Source organism: Abrus precatorius, unplaced genomic scaffold (genome assembly GCF_003935025.1).
Source record: "Abrus precatorius isolate BTA unplaced genomic scaffold, Abrus_2018 Scaffold4, whole genome shotgun sequence".
Classification (NCBI taxonomy): domain Eukaryota; kingdom Viridiplantae; phylum Streptophyta; class Magnoliopsida; order Fabales; family Fabaceae; genus Abrus; species Abrus precatorius.
In genome coordinates this window covers 3,600,038-3,608,729 of record NW_020874384.1, presented here as the reverse complement: position 1 = coordinate 3,608,729, position 8,692 = coordinate 3,600,038, and positions in this window count along the sequence as shown.

Below are 8,692 nucleotides of genomic sequence, written 5' to 3'. Positions count from 1 at the left end.
ACTCCAAAGTAACATTTTGACCTCTTGGCAAACAAGGCATTCGCTCTCATGGTCTCCAAAACAGTGTGTAAGTGAACCAAGTGAGCCTCTAAATTTTTGCTATAAATCAGTATGTCATCAAAAAAGATAATGCCTCCACGACAGAGATCCTGTTTTTACTAGCCAATTCTGGAGAGATTTCATGTCATATCAAGGGATTCAGGTTCAGTTGTCTACAGCATACCACCCACAAACTGATGGACAGTCAGAGGTGGTAAATAGGTGTATAGAAACTTATCTGAGGTGTATGTGTGCAGATGATCCGAAGCAATGGTCAAAATGGCTACCATTGGCTGAATGGTGGTATAATTCAACTTACCACAGTACCATTAAAGCCAGTCCTTATGAAATTGTGTATGGACAATTGCCTCCAGCCTATCTCCCTTACTTACCAGGGGAATCAAAGATTGAATTGGTTGATAGGAGCTTGCAGAAGAGGGAAGAACAGTTGAAGTTGGTAAAGTTTCACATGAAGAGGGCACAAGAGCGAATGAAACAGCTAGCTGACAAAAAGAGGTCTGATAGGTCCTTTAAAATTGGGGATTTGGTTTTTATTAAACTACATCCCTACAGACAGATTTCAGTTGCTTATAGGAGTAACACCAAATTATCTCCTAAATACTATGGACCCTACTCTATCCTAGATAAGATAGGAGCTGTGGCCTACAGGATCCAATTACCAGCAGGAACTTCAATCCACAATGTTTTCCATGTCTCCCAGTTAAGGAAGTTTGTGGGTGATGCTAATACTTCAGTTCAGTGTCCAGCTACCGATGAAGAAACTATGATTAAAGAACCTGAAGCAATATTAGACAGGATGACAGTGAAGAGAGGGAACCAAGGGTGACTAAGGTGTTGGTCAAATGGAAACATTCACTGCCCGAAGATGCGACATGGGAATTCCTTTTTGATTTGAAGAAGAAGTATCCTCAATTCAATCCTTGAGGTCAAGGATTTGTTTAAGAGGGGAGGATTGATGTAGGACCCTGTAAAGAATAAGATAGGAGCCGTTGAAATTCTGTTGTAACTAACCTGTTATAAATAACAGGTTCAGCTAGGATCCATTCATTCAGTTTTGTAAATCATTTCTTGTAACATCATTCTTTCAATAAAAATCAGTTCGGTTGTCATTCTTCCATTGGAGACCCTACAATTCTTAGCTTTCCTTCGTGTTCTGAGTATCACCTAGATTAGCTACAACATTTTCTATTCCTAGTCTTATATTGGAACGTAGAAAAAATGCCATTTTAACAGGATAGTTATGACCAGAGAGATTTGAATTATTTTGGTCTAATTTCAATGAATTTATAATATACACTTTTTCGCAACGTATCTTGCATATGCTTTTGATCTCTTCACATGAGCTTGTTCCTATTTCTACGGCCACAACTAATGATATGCTGGTGAGAGGTGACCGATCCCTCCTGATTGAATACTGCCCAAAAGACAAACCTATTGAAGATATTGCCTTTTTCGGGCTGAAGAAAACAAGGTGGATTTTAATAGACTTGTTTATCGATCTATTTCCTCCCAACGTGTAATGTTTATTTTAACAAATCAATGAAACAAAATAAGGAGTCTCTCTAAATTATAAATTGTGTTCATACGATAACTATGTATTATATATTTATTGTAATATATAAAATATTTAAGCGTGTGCTATATGCTTAATCTTTGAGTGGCTCAATTAACACATTCCTTGTTATGTCATTATCTGTGTTTGTTTTTATGGCAAAGTAAATTAAAATAAAATGAAGAAAGAAAATTATGCAAAATTGTGAGGAGAATGAATGGAGTAACTCAATTTTATTGAATAGTAATAGTACATTTGTAATAACTCAAAGAAACATAAACTAATTACGTAACCATGTAACCGATTGATAACAAATTTGAATAAAAAACTAAATTATTTCTAAAATTTTAAAACTACTATTGCCAATAATAGTGATATAATAAATTGAAATAACAAAAAAAAAATGCAAACAGTTTCAAAAGCACATTATTAACACTTTTCTTTTCTTTTTAAACTACAAACTATATTTTTCTATAGTTTAAATTTGTTAACAAAGAGTAGATTTGTTGTCAACAAAAATCTTGTGTTTCCTTTTTGCTTCAAATTAGAATCAAATAAAATCTTCTTTTACCACGGAACGTGATTCACAATAACCGGTCCTAAGAAACTTTTCACACCATTAACTGAGTCACTTCGGTTATTATTAGAGAAATTAGTAAACTTTAATTTTTCACTCCTCTTGAAGTTGATGCTTAAGTTACAAGTGCCTTTGAGATATTTAACCACTTTCTTTGCAGCTTTAGGATGTCTTTCATTTTCACTATGCATGAAACTAGAAAACTTACTTTCAACACTCAAGATATTAGGGTGAAATGTCGTGATATTTTCTTTGCATGAAAAAGTTGTTTGCTTTTCCTCCAATAGATTTAGATTTTTTTTTTCATTTTTACTTTGAAAATATCTTGACTAATTTCATCTTTAATCAAATAATGTTTGTCTTCAAAAATAACTTTAAATCCTTCTTCAATTAGTTGACCAACACTTAACAAATTTTGGTCAATTTTAGGAGTTAAAATAACGTCACGAATTAATTTTGTGCCTCAATAGCTTGCTATTGCAATTGTCTCCTTTCCCTTGACTGAGATGAAATCACCATTACCTATTTTGATTTGGTGGTGTTAGTCGACATCAAATCTCTAAAGAATTTCTTATTATTGGTCATGTAGTTAGCGCAACCACTATTAATTAGCCAACCTTTATTTGATTTGAAGTCTGAGAAGCAAGTAACAACAAATAAATGATCTTCCTCTTGATCAAGAATCTTAATGTCTTTATCTTGGTGTTGGTTTTTATTTTTGCATATAACTTCTTCATGTTTCATTTGGTTGCATTTACTGCATTGTACATTAGGCCTCCTCCAACATTTGAAAGGAGGATGACCAATTTTTCTACAATGATGATATAGAGGATAAGATTTTTCTTGTTGTATCTTGCACTTTAATGATGCGTGACATGTAAGTCTCCCTCATTGCACACCTTTACTCTTGTGTTTATAAGGCATTTAAGAGTTCCACCAATGTGATTTTGGACAAGTATTTGATATTCTCTAAGGTGGTGATTGTAGCTTTAAATATTTTAGGCACTATCACAAGAATTTTTTCTACAATTCTACAACCAAAAAACTTAGCACCTAGTAATCTTATCTTGTTAGCTATGTGATGACTCGCATAAAGTTCATCACTAACTCTCATCAAAATATGCAGAAAAATTAATGTAGTCTAGGATGCAAGCCTAAATTGTCTCCAATGACATTGGTTGAAAACATACATCAAATATGTTGTAAACAATAATTGAGAAAGCAAGTAAACAAAGGGGGGGTTTTGTGATTCCAAGTTCAATAAATTTAAGCAAAAAATTAAATTATAAAATTCAATCAATAAAATGTAGTAACCCTTAGTTTGTCTACATAGATTCTATCCCCATTCCTCTTAAGATTTAATACTCTTTCTCCTTTCCTAAATTAGGTTAATTTAACAAACGAAAATCAACCTTAAATTCTCACACGAAATTAAGCAAATCAATGGGCTCCAATCTCTCATCCCCAAGATTAAGCAACCTAAGAATTAAACTCATAATTAAGCAAACTAAGTTCTAAACCTCATTAAAATGAATTAGGGTTAATTAAGCAATACCCCCTCATTCAACTATTAATTTAGTTCAAAAGATTGGGAGAAAAAAAATTCATGAAGAAGGGATTCGTATTAACATTGAAAACCCAAGAATTCAAGGATCCATATGAACTCACTAGGGATTACAAGAAGTTTAACCCTCCATAAGGATGGGTCTCACTATTACAAAATGAAAATGAAGAGAAATTAATAATATCAAGATGAAGAATCAAAGAAAAGTGAAGAAGAAATAGAATTCAAACCCTAGGTTGGATCTTTAGCTGTCACCCAAGGTTGACCTAGCTCCGCAAAAGTATTCCCAAAATGGCAAAAAGCTACTAACCCTAAATGGTAAAAATCTATTTATAGCAAAGTAGACATCTTTCATAGTAACTACTATCGTCCATGATAATAGCCACACACAACTCCAAGAGTTTTCCTTTCTCTCTGTAGTAGCTACTATTGTGTATGAAAGTGGCTATGTGTAGTGCACGTAGCTACTATGGTAAATGAAAGTAGCCACGTGTAACTCTGTGTCATCTGGAAATCTCTGTAGTGTCTACTATCATTTACAATATTAGACATGGGTAGGCTTGAAGCATTATGGGCTCTCTGTAGTGTCCACTATTGCATGCAATAGTAGTTACTTTGGCCTGCCCCTTGGATTTGGCTTGCTGTAATGCTTACTATGGTAGCTGAAAGTAGTTACTTTCACCTCAAATTTCCTTAAAAGCCAAAAATCCATAGAATGAATCTGGAAATTCCTACACAATTATTCAAATGATCAAAATTGCAAAATATATCTATATAAATCAGTGTAAATTAATCAGAAATTAAAAAACCTATGGGATTTGACCTAAATGAGATTTTCATGATATTTACACTTTCTAAGTCTATTTTTTCTTTTAAAGAACAATAAAAAGGTAAGCAAAAATTCAATAAAATGCGGATTCATCACTATGCTAAGTAGCTTATCTAAGTATACTTTGATTATTTCAGACTCTTTCATTCTTTAGAGTTCAAATTCTCTCATCAAATTTAGAACTTGCATGCCTCAAATCCTTTCATTTTTGGCGTATTCTTCCTTAAAATAATCTCAAATTGCCTTTACTGTTTTTAAAGTCATGATCTTGATGAAAACAGTTATTGAAACACTAGCAAAAAGACATGATTTTGCCTTTGCCTTTTGTGTTTTTCTCTCCTTGTGACTTTTTATTTGGGCCATGGTAGGATTGTGCCATAGCAAAAGTACTTTGTAATCCTTTTCAATATCTTCCTAAAGATTCAAAGCCTCTAGGTAAGTGGTTATGGTGAAAATTGTAACTGGTAAACAAATAAATTCAAGAGAAATATGGGATTAAATTTTAGATCCTCTTTGGGTCCTTTAAGTGTATCGTTAATGTGATAATGAAAGTAACATCATGAAGCAAGAAATTTAAATAGGAGTAAAAGAATAATAGAGTAGTACTGAACTGAATGTAAAAGGGATTATAGAAAACAAGTTGAACGTGAACTAAACTACAGGAAGTAAATTGCAGAAATATAACGTATGACTCTAGCGGTAAACAACAAGAACCATGACTCTCTTCGTAGCTAGTGTCTGACTCGGTGCAGAATTTCAATGTGTAGAGAATTTTAGGTGCTAGTATCTGGTGCAAAAAGTCATCCTCCGTAATGTAAAACTTGGTACTATTTATAAGCGGATGCATCTTAACCGCTCTCCTCCTTTCGTGGATCTCTTAATAACTGCCTTCTGTATGTACTTGTCTCCAATCGCTGCTGCCCATTATCCATAGTCGCTCGTGATCATGCCTTCTCCATAACTATTGTCACCCATGATCGGTTCTTCTTGTCTCTAACCTTTAACTAGTGGTAACCGCTGGTAACTATTGCTTTGGTAGTTGCTTCAAACCTTATAGTTTTTTAGATGTGTTTCTTCACCTTTTAGGCTCCACCTTGTCTCTTGGCCTTAGAATAGTTCCCTTGTTAATTTCTGTTTCAGACAAGTTTTAAGGATAATCCGTGAGCTCTGCCTTATCTTTTGGACTTAGAATAATTCTCTTGTCAATTTTTGTTTCGACAAGTTTTAGGAAAAATCCATCGAGAGACTTTCTTTTCTTAGGGTGTTTTCAATTTTGGACTCAAAAGTCTTCAAAACTCCTTGAAAAGTAACCCTCTTTTTGACAAAAAATGAATCTCTTCTCACGACCCTTCAAAACTCCTCGAAATGTAGCCTTCTTTTCAACAAAGAATGAGGCACTTCTTACAACCCTTCAAAACTCATTGAAATGTAGCCTTCTTTTGGACAAAAGTGAGGATCTCTTGCCAGTCTTCATAGAAACTTGTCAAAAAGTAGTTTCTTTGATAAGATTTTAGGACTTAGATATTTTCACAAGTCCATGACTCATTAAGGTGTAGGAACCTTGGGTTCTCTTTGATTTTAGTCGAAAGATATGTCCACGCCACCAATCTTTAGGTGTGCTTCTCCTCAGAAAGATATAGTCTATCTCCTATAACGAAAGTTTGATGAGGACCTTTGTAACTTAGAAAAAATTCTTTCTCCAAACAGTAAGTCTCTATTTTGATAGCTCAAAGATTATAATTTTTTCTATCAAAGACAGGTGGAGCAACTTGTGAGAAATTTGATTCAGCATCTATTTTCACAAGTCTGTATGAAGATAGTTTTGATACCACTTGTTGGTTTTTATGGCACAGAAAAATAAAGAAAAATGTGCAAAATTGAGTAGAATGAATGGGAGAAACTCAATTTTATTGAATAGCAATAGTCTATTATAATAACTTTAAAAAACAAAATAATTATGTAACCGACAGATTAATAACAAATCTGAAAAAAAAAACTAAATTATTCTTAAAATGTAAAAATTACTAGTGATTATAATACTGATTTAATAAACTGAAACAACAAAAAACAATTAAAAGCAGTTTCAATAACAGAAAAAAAAAATGAAAACAATTTCAAAAACACATTATTAACATATTTTAACAATGTGTAATGTTTATTTTAACAAATCAATTAAACAAAATATGGGGTCTCTCTAAATTATAAATTGTGTTCATATAAAAAAATATTTAAGTGTGTGTTATATGCTAAATCTTTAAGTTGCTCAATTAACATATTCCTTGTCATGTCATTATTTGTTCCCCAAGTCACATTATGGTTTAGCATATCCACTCTCTTCCTTTTCATATGGATTGCCAAAAAGGGCTTGGCAGAAGGTGGGATTAACCAGCCCTGCAAGGAAGATGTATTTTGTGGCAATTGGAGTATTCTTTTGAACTAGAAAGTGTTGATGAGAGATCCAATAGTGTTATGGTGCTTCTTCCCAAATGTAACAAATGAATATTGGATTATCTTCCATAGAATATAGCATGGGAAACATAGGTGACTCATTCAATGTTCAAGGTCTTTGCCCAAACGGTGAGGGAGGATATGCAGTGGATTAGACGGCCACAAAGATATACTCAAAGGAGAGAGTTTGTGTTAATTTTCTAGCATGACACATATAACAGTAGGTTTGGTTCGAGTTGAATCCTTCTCATCTCTCTTCCACTGTGTGAAGCACCTCAAAATGGTTGCTGTGTGTACCACAGTTAGTATAATTTATTATGTATACCTTGTGGGTATACGAATACAGCATATGCATTGCATGTACTAATTTCAATTTTTAGTGTAAATGTTGTCTAGAAATATCTTTAGCTATAGATGGTATCCATTGAAGTTAGTAGGAACAACAAAGTGAAAAAAACCTCAAGTCCATTAATACTTGCTTAATTTTGCAGTTGGCCAAGAAAAACTTCATGTATTATTGGGTGTATGAATTTTAGTTTTATGTGTGCATAAACGTAAAACTCCTTAAGTTCCTTCCCAGATAAATTGATGCTTCTCTTTGGCATTAACAAAATACTATTAGCTCTGCCTTGATTGTAAAGCATGCGGTCTATTATGCTGAGCAAAATCATGAGAACAAACAATTTTTTTCCTCAGCATGCAAGCTTCTCATACTATCTATGGTTCTAGTTGCAGGGAGAAGTGAACATGGTAAATGAAAAACAGAGATACTTGGAAAATGAATTCGCTGTCACTACTCAAAAATTGGTTATAATTTTTAAAAGTTAAGAAGATTACTTTTGTACAAAATGTCTCTACTAATCTATGTTGGTTACCTATAGTGAGATTAATTGTCCATTCAACTGACAAGTTATATGTTTGAAGACATCTTTGCTGCAAGGAATTGTGAGGCCACCCATGGGATGATCATATCCAAACTCTTCCTCAGCTTGACTCAACAAGTCTTGGAATGAAGGTTGATTCAAGTATGATATGGGAATCACAAACCGCTTTTGTGTCACTTCTACTGATTTTGAAGCTGCTTGGCATAGCAGTGAATGATGCCCGTCTAATAGCAGGTAAACGGAAACCCATTTTTTGTGCTTGTTAGAAGGAAGAAGAATAATATCAAATTTTAGAAGAATGAATCCAAATGTTGATGCTTGAGGGTGTCAATGGCTTGTGTTGTTTGTGAAGGCAAAGGGCAGTGTATTATATAGTTTTTAACATTCTCTAGAAATTAAATTCCCTCAGAAATGATGGAGGGCATACAGCTAAGATATCACATGCTGTTGTCTATGCTTCTATCAAGGATAAAGTTGTGAAGAAGAGTATAATCCCACCTTCTCAAACTATGACCTACGTAGCACTTAAAACGAAATGAGACGTGCTTAAGTGAAGCAGTGAAACCAAACGTTTGTTCATGCATTAATTGGTACTCCATATTTTGTAAACATGCTCTGGACATGTTTTTCCATGTTGACAATGCAGCCTAATGTTGAAGTGTTAAGTAAGAAGTCCCACATCAGTGGGAACTTCAAAGGCATGACCACTCCTTTGCTTATAAAAGGGCAAGGGGTCTTACTAATCAATCCATTCCAAAAATCATCTTTTCCTCATATC